The following is a 13,497-nucleotide window of genomic DNA, read 5'->3' as shown; positions in this document are numbered from 1 at the left end:
GGCGCCTCTCCCCACCCCGGATGGCCAGCCAGCCAGGCCAAGGCGGCACGGTTTGACCTGGCGACCACCAGCCGCGCGGAACAGCCAAGGCGCGGGGGACCACCCGGGAAGCGGACCCGCAGGAGGAAGGATGGAGCGACGAGGGGATGGCTTCAGGCCCCCACCCCACCCCAGTCTCCCGCAGCGGCAGGGTTGGCGTGTGGGCGAGGAAGACAAACACTTGTGTTCTAGGGCTGACTTTCAATAGATTGCAGTGAGGGAGCTGCTCTGCTACATATGAAAATCCAACCAAGAAGTAGGTCATCTACGAATGGATTAGCATCAGGTTCCCCACCAACGTGCATTGCGTGAGGAGCGAGGGGATGGCCCCCTTTCTGGCTGTGCCCTGTTTCCCTGGAGGAGGGTCTCTCTGCACAGGACCCCTGCCCCGATGTGCAGTGGGGCACACCACACCCTGCTATGTGGGGTGCCCGGCCGCTTGCGGGGACAGTGGGGGATCAGCTATCCAAGGCCAACCTGGGCTCAGGGGTGCTGCCTGACGGTTCTGACTGGGCGGGATTCTGACTTAGAGGCATTCAGTCATAATCCCACAGATGGTAGCTTCACCCCCTTGGCTCCTCAGCCAAGCAAATACATGAAAAGCCTGGACCTGCGGTTCCTCTTGTACTGAGCAGGGTTCCCATAGCAACAACACATCATCAGTAGGGTTAAACTAACCTGTCTCACGATGGTCTAAACCCAATTAGGTCTAATTGTTCCCTATTAGTAGCTGAACAATGCAGTGGTTGGTGAATCCTGCTTCACAATGATAGGAAGAGCAGACATCGAAGGATCAAAAGGCGATGTCGCTATGAACGCTTGGCTGCCACAAGCCAGTTATCCCTGTGGTAACTTTTCTGACACCTCCTGCTTAAAACCCAAAAGGTTCAAAGGATCCTGAGACCCCGCTTTCACAGTCTCTATTCATACTGAAAATCAAGATCAAGTGAGCTGTTCCCCTTTTGCTCCACTGGAGGTTTCTGTCCTCCCTGAGCTCACCTTAGGACACCTGCAGTTAGCATTTGACAGGTGTACCGCCCCAAACTCCCCACCTGGCACTGTCCCCAGAGCAGGTCTTTCACAGCTGGCGCCACCAGGCACTTGGCACAAGAAGCAAGGGCTCGCCCTCCTACCTCACGGGATCAGTGAAAAAATGATAAGAATAGTGGTATTTCACCAGCGTCCCACAAAGCTGGCAGACATCACCCCGCCCCCTCGCCCCAAGGGCGCCAGGGCCTCCCACTTATTCTACACCTCTTAAGTCTTCACCGTGCCAGCCTAGAGTCAAGATCAAAAGGGTCTTCTTTCCCCGCTGATTATGCCAAGCCCTTTCCCTTGGCTGTGGTTTCACTGGATAGTAGGTAGGACAGTGAGAATCTCGCTCATCCATTCCTGGATTCATTCCTGCGCGTCACTAATTAGATGATGAGCGTTTCGCTACCTTAAGATAGTCATAAGTTACTCCGGCCGTGTCCCCATGCTTCATTGAATTTATTCACTTTGACATTCAGAGTACTAGGCAGAAATCGCATGGCGTCAACACCTGCTGCAGGCCTTCACGATGCTTTGTTGTTGTTTTTTTTTAAAGATTTTATTTATCCATGAAGAGAGAGAGAGAGAGAGGCAAAGACACAGGCAGAGGGAGAAGCAGGCTCCTTGCCGGGATCCCGACGTGAGACTCGATCCCGGGTCTCCAGGATCACGCCTTGGGTTGAAGGCAGGCGCTAAGCCACCAGGGCTGCCCCACGATGCTTTGTTTCAATTAAACGACGACAAGAGCGAGGGCGGGGGAAGACTGGGACGACAGAATCCTTGCCTCCTGCAGCTCGACACCTCCCTGAGCGCGCGGCGGGGTGCGCTGGGTCCCGCCGGGCTCCCCAGGTGCAGCCATGATGCCCACTGCAGCTGGGGCGATCCACGGTAAGGGCCTGGCTCACCTCTACAGTCGCCGCCCTTGCCGGCCCCCTGGGTGCCCGGGACCTTGGGCCGCAGGCCCTTTCTTTGGTGGACCTCCCGCACCAACGCGCCCACCCCCCCATCCCCCTCCCCTGTCACCCCACCTCGGGAGGGGAAGGGGGTAGAGGAGAGTGGGTGGAGCCGCGCTGGGTAGGGATGAGGAGGGCGGAGGTGGTGGGCCTGGGCGGGGGCAGGCGTGCAGGGGCCTGCGGCGCCTTGTCCAGCGGCTGAGCGCGCCCAACACTGCTTCTGACCCGAGCCCGACCGACCCAGCCCCTAGAGCGAATACTTATCCTAAAGTTACAGATCCGGGCAGCCCGGGTGGCTTCAAGGCTCACTGCAGCAGCCCACCTACCCATCTCAGCATACCTAGTATCCACGGGGTGGGGGAACAACGGCGGCCCTCCAGGAAGGGAAACCAGCGCACCCTCCTCCCACACCCGCTCCTGTCCGTCTGGCGCGTGACCAATTGCCAGTGATGGCTGGGTATGCGTCCGAGGCTCCAGCACCATTCATTTTCAGGGCTAGTTGATTCGGCAGGTGAGTGTTACACACTCCTTAGCGGATTCCGACTTCCATGGCCACTGTCCTCCTGTCTATATCAACCAACTCGTTTTCTGGGGTCTGATGAATGTCAACATCGGGCACCTTAGCCTGGTGTTGGGTTCATCCCACAGCGCCAGTTCTACTTACCCAAAGTGGCCCACTAGGCACTCCCATTCCACGCCCAGATCTATGCCAGCAAGCCGAGCTTCTTATCCATTTAAAGTTTGAGAATAGGTTGAGATCATTACAACCCCAAGACCTCTAATCCTTCCCTTTACCAGATACAACTGTGTACCCTAACCATAATCTCTAACCCTAACCCTTAACCCCTAGCCCTAACCCTTAACCCCTAACAACTAACCCCTAACCGTAAACTCTAAACCCTAAATCTAACCCTAAACCTAACCCTAACCCCAACTCTAACCACTAACCCCTAACACTAATCCTAACCCAACCCCAACACCTAACCCTAAACTCTAAACCCTAAATCTAACCCTAACCCCTAACGCCTACCCCTAACCCTTAACCCCAACCCCTATCAGTAAACCCTAACCCTACACTAACCCTAACCCCAACACTAACCCTAACAACTAAACCATAGCTCTAAACTCTAAACCCTAAATCTAACCCTAACCCTAACTCCTAACCTTAACCCTACCCCAACCTAGCACTAACCCCTAACCTCTAACCCTAAACTCTAAACCCTAAATCTAACCCTAAGCCTAACCCTAACCATTAACCCCTAAATGCTTACCCCTAACCCCAACCCTAAACACCCTACCCCCAACCCTAACCACTAACCCCAACCCTAAACTCTAACCCCTAACCCTAACATTAACTCTAACACATCACTTACACCATGGTTTTGAATAGTCCCTGCTGATGTCGGTGTGGACCCGACCAACGCCTCCAGGAGCCTCCAGCTGGCCCTGAGGAAGCCACGCCTCTGTCCTGTGGACATGGCCCTGCACCCTCCACTATGGGTCCTGAAGGGCAATTTCTGTAGGCATGTGGGGGCCTACATCAGCCCCCAGACTCACCCCCGCCTGTCCTGAGGATGCCGGGGCTCCTGCCAGCGTGGACGCGGTCCCACATCCTCCCCAAGCCTCCCCAGCGCGGGCTGGGCTCCTGTTACAGCAGGTGGGCAAGGCCAACTGCACACCCGTGCCCTGCTGGGTCCTTGCTGAGCTCAGGCACCCCCTGTGGGATGTTCAGGCACTGCAGGTAAAGGAAATAGTCCACTTTTCCCGTGTGCCACGCTCCCTTGATAAGAACATGCGACTCTTGATCTTAGGGTAGTGAGTTCAAGCCCCTTGTTAGGTGTAGAGATTACAGAAAAATAAAATCTTAAAAATTCAATCAATCAGTTGATCTGGGGGAGACACAGCCCCGGATCCCACAGGGGCAGGGAGCCAGCTTACAGGTCTACACACAGTATTTTAAGCAGCAGAGCACAAAATCAGAACTTTCAGAAGTCTGCTACAGTGGGGGATACACCAGCCTTAATGGTGCTCAGGTAGCGAAGTGGGGGGCCACCCCTGGAGTGACAGGGTGTGCTCAGGATCCCCAGGGTCACAATGATGGTGGTGCCAACTGTTCCCAGGCACAGGAGCAAGCAAAGAAACCAGCTGAAAGCATTGGGTCTAGGGGCCAGCTCTCTGACGTGTGTGGCCATAAACTGCAAACCCCTGTGCAGTCATGGGGCCGCTTTCATGGGAGGGGCCAGCAAAGGGCAGAAGTGGAGGAGACCCTCCCCATCAGGAAGAGCACGGGTCTCCACCAGGGAAGTCCCTAAAATTTGGAGTTTTGAAATTCAGTCACTTGTCTGAGATAAAACAAAACAAAACAAACAAAAAACCTCGGGCACAGGCAGGTGAACGCAGAGTTCTGACAGAAACGGAGGAGACAAAAGGGCTTGACGGCTTTTCTGTGAAGGCTCACTGCAGACTGGGTCCCGATGTTCAGCTCCAGGGCTAGAGAATCTGGCGCTCCCACACTCATCCCACCGGTCAGCGTTGAGTCTTCAGGGAGCAGCACAGCGCTGCTTGGTGGAGGCCAGAGGTGCTTACACCGAGCCCCGCCTCTGAGCCCTGCAGGTGCATCTCCACTAAGGCAGGTACACCTGACAATCAGCGCCACGGGCCCTTTCCCCAGAAGACCTGCACAGACAACTCGCTCCCACCAAGTGTACTGACCACAGTACTGACCACAGGCTGCAAAAGCTCTACGGGGAAAGTAGGACCTAGCTTCTATGGGGAAAGTAGGACCTAGCTTCCTTTGTACTTTATTAATATTTTTTCATTTATTTTCTTCAATTCTTTTTTTATTAATTGCTTAATTTTATTTTTTTATTTTAAAAAAGATTTTATTTATTTATTCATGAGAGACACAGGGAGAGAGAGAGAGAGAGGCAGAGACTGGCAGAGGGAGAAGCAGGCTCCATGCAGAGAGCCAGACGTGGGACTGGATCCCGGGTCTCCAGGATCACTCCCTGGGCTGAAGGCAGCACTAAACCACTGAGCCACCTGGGCTGCCCTAATTGCTTAATTTTAAATTTTATGTATATACTTTATATATTTCTTATTTTTACTTACTTTCATTGTACTTTAATTTTCTTTCTTATCTTGGGATCTAAATTCTTTAAACTAGCAGGCCAAAATACACACAGGATCTAGTTTTTTGGGGGGTTTTCTTGTTATTTTTCTTGTTGTTTTTCTTGTTTTTTCTTTTTCTATCTTCCTTCTTTTCTGGAAAAAATAATGAGATGGAGAAATTCACCTCCAAAAAAGAACACGAGGTAGTACTAGGAGTTAATCAATACAGCTATAAGTAAGATGTCTGAACTAGAATTTAAAACAATGATTATAAAGATAGTAGCTGGGCTGGAAAAAGAGCACAGAAGAAAACTAGAGAATCCCTTACTGTAGAAATAAAAGAACTAAAATCCAGTCAGGCCAACATTAAAAATGCTATAACTGAGATGCAGTCCCAAGTGGAAGCCATAAAAACAAGAAAGGTAATGGACCACAGAGGCAGACTTAGGAAACTCAGCCACAATAACATCCATATCATAGGAGACTCAGAAGATGAAGAGAGAGAAAAAGGGGCAGAAGTTTTATTTGAACAAATTATGTAAACTTCTCTAATCTGAGGAAGGACACAGAGGCTGTAACCAAGAGCACAGAGAACTCCCACTAAATTCAACAAAAGCTGACCATTGCCAAGGCAAATCAAAGTTAAATTCACAAAATACTCAGACAAGGAAAGAATCCTCAAAGCGGTTGGGGTGGGGGTAAGTCCTTAATCTACAAGGCAAGATGAATCAAGTTTGCAGCAGATCTGTCCACACAAACTTGGCAGGCCAGAAAGAAGTATAAGGAAATATTCAATATACTGATGGGAAAAAGTATGCAGCCAAGAATTCTTTATTCAGCAAGGCTGTCATTCGGGATAGGTGAGATAAAGAGTTTCCCAAACAGACAAAGAATAAAGGAATTCATGGCCACTAAACCAGTCCGGCAAGGAATTTTAAGGGGGGCTCTTCTAGTGGGGGAGAAAAAGAGACCAGAAGCAACAAAGACTAGAAAGGACCAGAGAACATCACCAGAAACACCTACTGGTAACACCAAGGCATTCATATCTTTCAATAATCACTTTGAATGTAGATAGACTAAATGCTCCAATCAAAAGACCTAGGGTATCAGAATGGATTAAAACAGGAGATCCATCTATATGCTGCCTACAAGATGCTCACCTTAGACCTATACACACCAGCAGATTGAAAGTCAGGGGATGGAAAATCATCTATCATGGTAATGGACATCAAAAGGAAGCTGGAGGGCCCATAGTTATATCAGACAAACTAGATTTGAAACCAAACACTAGGGACACCTGGTGGCTCTGTGGTTGAGCCACTGCCTTCAGCTCAGGGTGTGATCCCGGGGTTCCGGAATCAAGTCCCACATCAGGCTTCCCTTGGGGAGCCTACTTCTCCCTCTGCCTATGTTTCTGCCTCTCTCTGTGTATCTCTCATGAATCAATAAATAAAATCTTTAAGTAAAAAAAAAGAATGAACAAATACTGTAAGAAGAGATGAAGAAGGGCATTATTTCATAATTAAGAAGACTCTCCATCAAGAAGATCAAACAATTGCAAATATTTATACCCCCAACATGGGAGTTCCTAAATATATAAACCAATTAACAATAAACATATAGAAACTCACTGAAAATAATACAATGACAGGGGATTTTAACACCCACTTATGGCAATGGACAGATAATCTAGGCAGAAAATCAACAGGGGAACAATGGCTTTGACACACTGGACCAGAGGGACTCAACAGATATATTCAGAACATTTCATCCTAAAGCAGCAGAATACACATTCAAGTGCACATGGGACATTCTCCAGAACAGATCACATAATGGGACACAAATCAGCCCTCAACAAGTACAAGAAGATTGCGATCATACCATGTACATTTTCAGACCACGACACTATGAAACTTGAAGTCAACTGCAAAAAAAAAAAAAAAAAATTGGGGAAGACCAAAAATACGTGGAGATTATGAACATACTACTAGAGAATGAATGGAACAACCAGGAAATTAAAGAAGAAATTTTAAAAATATATAGAAACAAATGAAAATGAAAACATGTTTGTCCAAACCTCTGGGATGCAGCAAAGGAAGTCCTAAGAGGGAAGTGCATAGCAATACAGACCTACCTCAAGAAACAAGAAAAGTTTCCAATACACAAACTAACCCTACACCTAAAGGAGCTAGAAAAGGAACAGCAAATAAAGCCTAAAGCCTGCAGAAGAAGGGAAATAAAGATCAGAGCAGAAATAAGCAATACACAAACAACAACAAAACATTAGAATGGAATAACGAAACTAGGAGCTGTTTCTTCAAAATAATTAATAAAATGGATTAAGCCCTAGCCAGACTTATCAACAAGAAAATAGAGAGGACCTAAATAAATAAAATCACAAATGAGAGAAGAGAGATCATAATCAACACCAGAAAAATAAGACAATTATAAGAGAATACTATGAAAAATTATATGCCAACAAACTGGGAGACCTGGAAGAAATGGACAACTCCCTAGAAATGTACAAACTAGCAAAACTGAAGAAGAAATAGAAAATGTGAACAGATCCATAACTAGCAAAGGAATTGAATCACCAAGGCACCTGGGTGGCTCAGTGGTTGAGCATCTGTTTTGGCTCAGGTCATGATCCCAGGGTCCTGGGATCAAGTCCCACATCAGGATCCCCGCATTGAGCCTGCTTCTCCCTCTGCCTGTGTCTCTGCCATTCTCTCTGTGTGTCTCTCATGAATAAATATATAAAATCTTGGGATCCCTGGGTGGCGCAGCGGTTTGGCGCCTGCCTTTGGCCCAGGGAGCGATCCGGGAGACCCTGGATCCCACGTCGGGCTCCCAGTGCATGGAGCCTGCTTCTCCCTCTGCCTGTGTCTCTGCCTCTCTCTCTCTCTCTCTCTCTGTGTGATAAATAAATAAATAAATAAATAAATAGAAATATATATAAAATCTTTAAAAAAGTAAAAATATGAGAAAGGACCCAAATAAAATCACAAATTAGAGAAGAGAAATAACAACCAACACTACAGAAATACAAGTGATTATAAGAGAATATTATGAAAAATTACACACCAACAACTTGGAAAACCTGGAAGAAATAGATCAATTCCTAGAAATATACAACATAGCAAAAATGAAAAAGGAAGAAATTAGAAACTTGAACAGACAGATAACCAGCAAAGAAATTGGATCAGCAATCAAAAATCTCCCAACAAAGTCTAGGACCAGATGGCCTTCCCAGGGCAATTCTACCACACATCTAAAGAAGAGTTAATACCTATTCTTCTCAAAGTATCCCCCCAAAAAAGAAAAGGAAGGAAAACTTTCAAATTCATTCTATGAGGCTACCATTACCCTGATACCAAAACCAGATAAAGACCCACAAAGAGAGTGAGAGAGAGAGAGAGAGAGAGAGAACTAAAGGCCAATATCCCTGATTAACAGAGATCAAAAACTCTCAATAAAAAACTAGCAAGGTGGATCCAACAATACATAAAATAAATTATTCACCATGATCAAGTGGGGATTATTTCTGGGTTGCCAAGATGGTTCAATATTAACAAATCAATCAATGCGATACACCACATTATTAAAAGAAAGGATAAGAACCAAATGATCTGGGACGCCTGGGTGGCTCAGCGGTTGAGCGTCTGCCTTTGGCTCAGAGCGTGATCCCAGAATCCCGGAATCGAGTCCCACATCAGGCTTCCTGCATGGAGCCTGCTTCTCCCTCTGCCTATGTTTCTGTCTCTCTCTCCATGTCTCTCATGAATAAATAAATAAAATCTAAAAAAAAAAGAAAAAAGTGATTTCAACAGATGCAGAAAAAGCATTGACAAAACACAGTATCCACTCATGATGAAAACCCTCAACAAATTAGGTTTAGAGGGGATGTACCTCAACATAATAAAAACTTTAGATGAAAAACCCAGAGTATCATCCTCAATAGGGATACAGTCAGGACCAAGACAGGGATGTCCAATCTCATCACTCATTCAACGTAGTCTGGAAGTCCTAGCCACAGCAGTCAGCAAACAAAAAGAAATAAAAGGCATCCAGATCAGCTAGGAAGATGTCAAGCTTTCACTATTTGGTGATGAATGATTTTCTTTTTAGAAAAACCAAAAACCAAAAAGCTCCTTCAAAAAAATGCTAAAACTGGTAAATTCAGTAAAATCGCATGATACAAAGTGAACTTGCAGAAATCTGTTGCATTTCCATGCAATAATAATGAGGCAGCAAAAAGAGAAATTGAGGACGCAATCCCATTTATACTAGCATCAAAAACAATAAGATAGGTAGGATTAAGCCTAATCAAAGAGGTGAATGCCCTGTACTATAAAACAATGCCCTGTACTATAAAACAATGACAAAAGCAATTGAAGATGACACAAACAAAATAGAAAGGCATTTCATGCCCATGGATTGGAAGAACAAATATTGTTAATAAGGCTATACTACTCAAAGCAATCTACACATTTAATGCAATCCCTATCAACATAGCAACAGCATTTTTCAGAGAGCTGGAACAAATGATCCTAAAATTTGTATAGAACCACAAAAGATTGAAAATAGCCAAAGCAGTGTTGAAAAAAATAACCAAAGCTGGGGCATCACAATTTCAGACTTCAAGTTATATTACAGAGCTCTAGTGATCAAAAGAGTATGGTGCAGCACAAGAAGAAGACATATAGACCAATAAAACAGAATGGAAAATCAAAACAAGATGCAGACCTGTAACTCTATGCTCAATTAATCTTCAACAAAGCGGGAAAGAATATCCAGTTGCAAAGAGACAGTCTCTTCAACAAACGGTGTTGGGAAAACTAGACAGCCACATGCAGAAGAATGAAATTGGACCACTTTCTTACACCATATATGAAAACTAAATTAAAAATGGATTAAAGACCTAAATGTGAGACCTGAAACCATAAAAAGAAGAAAAGATAGGCAGTAATGTCTTTGACATTGGCCATTGGATCTTCTTTCTAGATATGCCTCTGAGACAAGGGAAACAAAACAAAAATAAACTATTGGGACTTCAAGTTGAAAAGGTTCTGCACAGTGACGGAAACAACCAAAGCTAAAAGGCAACATAAAAATGAGAGAAGATATTTGTAAACGACATATCCAATAGAGTTAGTATCAACAATATATAAAGCAAAAAAATTAAAAATATATATAAAGCAAATATAAATCTCAGCATCCTAAACACAAATTATCCAACTGAAAATGGGCAGAAGACATGAATGGACATTTTCTCTAACAAAACATCCAGATGGCCACCAGACACATGGAAGATGTCACCTGACACATGTCAGAATGGCTAAAATTAACAGCACAAGAAACAACAGGTGTTGGTGAGGATGTGTAGAAAGGGGAACCCTCTTACATTGCTGGTGGGAAGGCAAACAGGTTCAGCCACTGTGGAAAACAGTATGGGAGTTCCTCAAAAAGTTAAAAATAGAACTACCCTACGATTCAGAAATTGCACAACTAGGTATTTACCCAGAGGATACAAAAGTACAGACTCGATGTGGACACAGCACAATGTTTATAGCAGCATTATCAACAGTAGCTAGCCAAACTATGAACACAGCCCAGATGTCCATCGACAGATGAATGGGCAGAGAAGATGTGGTAAATATACACACTGCAATATCACTTGGTCATCAGAAGAGATGAAACGATGCCATTTACAACGATGTGGGAGAAGCGAAAAGGAATTATGCTAACTGAAATAAATCAGTCAGAGAAAGACAAATACCATACGATTGCATTCATATGTGGATTTTAAGAAACAAAACAACTGGGCAAAGGGGGGGATGGGAGAAGCAAACCAAGAAACACACTCTTAAATATAAAGAATAATAAATACCAGAGGAAAGTGTGTGTTTGGGGGGATGAGGAAACGTGGGATGGGGATAACGGAGGGCACCTGTGAGTACCAGGCACTGTATCCAAGGCTTGAATCACTATGTTGTACACCTGAAACTATATTATACTGTGTTAACAGTAATTCAAGTAAAACTTTAAAATAACAATTGTTAGTATTGATGAAATGGGTGCGCACAAGAGATAAAAACAAAGGAAACTGAATATCCATATAAAGAGTGTTTAGAGCACAAATCCCCTCCTTAGCTCAGCTCAGGCGATGCCTGCCATGTCTATTCTCACCCCAGCAGAAGCCTGGAGTTTGATTCTCTGGAGAGGCCTCTGAATTGGTGAAGCCAGGCTATTCTCCAACCCAAAACCTAAAAATAACGCTTAAAACTAACCCACTGAAAAACAAAAACAAAAAAACAACTAACCCACTGAAGATACTGGAGTCCCAAATGCCAGGCATATGCCCAGACCCTAACCCTAACTGTACACAGAAAATAACTCTAACCCTAAACTTAATCCTAACCTTAACCTAAGCCTAATACTAGACATATCACCAGCCAAAAACCAAACACTAAACCCCGCCCCTAATCCACAAAACCTAATCCTAACTCCAGCCCTAACCCTAAACCCTAACCCCTACTCCCAACCCTAACCACTAACTCCAACCCTAAACTCTAACCCCTAACTCTAAAATTAACTCTAACACATCATTTACCCTGTGGTTTTGAGTAGTCCCTGCTGATGTCGGTGTGGACCCGACCAATGCCTCCAGGAGCCTCCAGCGGGCCCTGAGGAAGCCACGCTTCTGTCCTGTGGACATGGCCCTGCACCCTTCACTACGGGTCCTGAAGGGCAATTTCTGTAGGCATGTGGGGGCCTACATCAGCCCCCAGACTCACCCCCGCCTGTCCTGAGGATGCCGGGGCTCCTGCCAGCGTGGACGCGGTCCCACATCCTCCCCAAGCCCTCCCCAGTGCGGGCCGGGCTCCTGTTACAGCAGGTGGGCAAGGCCGACTGCCCACGCGTGCCCTGCTGGGTCCTTGCTGAGCTCGGGCGCCCCCCGCGGGATATTCAGGCACTGCAGGAGGCGGTGCCGGAGGAGCGTCCTCACTCCCAGGGCCATACCGCCTTCTTCCAGGCTCCAGCAGTCCTATAAGCTTTGGAAATGTCTCACTGAAATGGAACACAACATCCCGGCTTCTCCAGAAATACTTACGGACAATGAATCGGAACCCATAGAATATGAAATGAAATGAAATGTGGAAAAACTTTTACAACTTCCACCAAAATTCACTCAACCCTCTTACACTGTGGGTGAGAACGTAAGCTGGTGCAGCCACTCTGGAAAACAATGTGGAGGTTCCTCACGAAGTTACAAATAGAGCTACCCTACGACCCAGCAGTTGCACTGCTGGGAATTTACTCCAAAGATACAGATGCAGTGAAATGCCAGGACACCTGCACCCCAATGTTCACAGCAGCAGTGTCCCCAATAGTCACACTGTGGGAGGAGCCTCAATGTCTTTGGACAGATGATGGATAAAGAAGATGGGAGATAGATAGGAATATTAGCTATCAAAAATAATGAAATCTTGCCATATGCAATGATGTGGTGGGTAGAACTAGAGGGTATTATGTTAAGTGAAATGAGTCAATCAGGAAAGAAAATTACCTATGGTTTCACTCATATGTGGAATTAAAGAAGCAAGACAGAAAAGCATCTGAAAACAGAAGAAAAAATAAATAAGATGAAAAAAGAGAGAGGAAAAAGAAACTCTTAATCATAGGAAACAAACTGAGGGTCGTTGGAGGGGAGGAGAGTGGGGGAATGGGGTAACTGGGGGGTGGGCATAAAGGTGGGCACAGGATGTCATGAGCACTGGGTGTTATATTCAACTGGTGAATCACTGAATTCTACCTCTGAAACTAATAATACACTATACGTTAACTAATTGGATTTAAATTAAATTAAATTTTAAAAAAAGATCAGTTGACCATATCAGAGGGCATTTCCTTCCAGGCTCTCTCCCTCCAACCTGTCCCTTCCCAGGGGAGGGGGTGGGTTCTGGGTGCAGCAAGAGTCAAAGGGCCAGGGGCTGCTGGGGTTTTGGAAGAGTAATCTGTTCCTTAGGACAGAGTCCATGGGAACAGAAGGGAGGGCAGAGGTGGGGCACAGCCTGTTTCTCTGTAACATCCTAGGCTCAGGGCAGGAGAAGAGCACATCTGGGTGGGGTGGGAAGGAGACTCCCATCTCTTGGGAGTCTGGTCTGTGTGAAATCCGCTTGGGGACAGGCAGTGCTGTCTGCAGTGATACCCCTAATAAATTTTTTTTTTAAGATTTTGTTTATTTATTCATGAGAGACACACAGAGAGGCAGAGGGAGAAGCAGACTCCATGCAGGAGCCCGATGCAGGACTTGACCCCAGGACTCCAGGATCATGCCCCGGGCTGAAGGCAGGCACCA

The 13,497-nt window shown here is 45.9% G+C and overlaps 1 long non-coding RNA gene and 1 pseudogene across 3 annotated transcripts in view; one reads left to right on the top strand and one right to left on the bottom strand.

Annotated features, from left to right (window-relative positions):
* Positions 1 to 13,497, top strand: part of LOC144321935 (uncharacterized) — a 51,410-nt gene that overhangs the window by 25,235 nt on the left and 12,678 nt on the right. The window contains exon 4 of one of the 3 annotated variants that reach the window (XR_013387459.1): positions 1,628 to 1,852. The exons of the other annotated variants lie outside the window; for them this stretch is intronic. This is a non-coding gene — a long non-coding RNA (uncharacterized LOC144321935). Of the gene's footprint in view, positions 1 to 1,627; positions 1,853 to 13,497 lie in introns of those variants that run through there. 3 annotated transcript variants of the gene reach the window in all.
* LOC144289574 (28S ribosomal RNA) lies at positions 216 to 2,332 on the bottom strand (annotated as a pseudogene).

This window comes from Canis aureus, chromosome 1, assembly GCF_053574225.1.
Source record: "Canis aureus isolate CA01 chromosome 1, VMU_Caureus_v.1.0, whole genome shotgun sequence".
NCBI classification, from domain to species: domain Eukaryota; kingdom Metazoa; phylum Chordata; class Mammalia; order Carnivora; family Canidae; genus Canis; species Canis aureus.
Note: the sequence above shows the minus strand (reverse complement) of the source record. Positions and strands in the feature narration are given on the sequence as shown.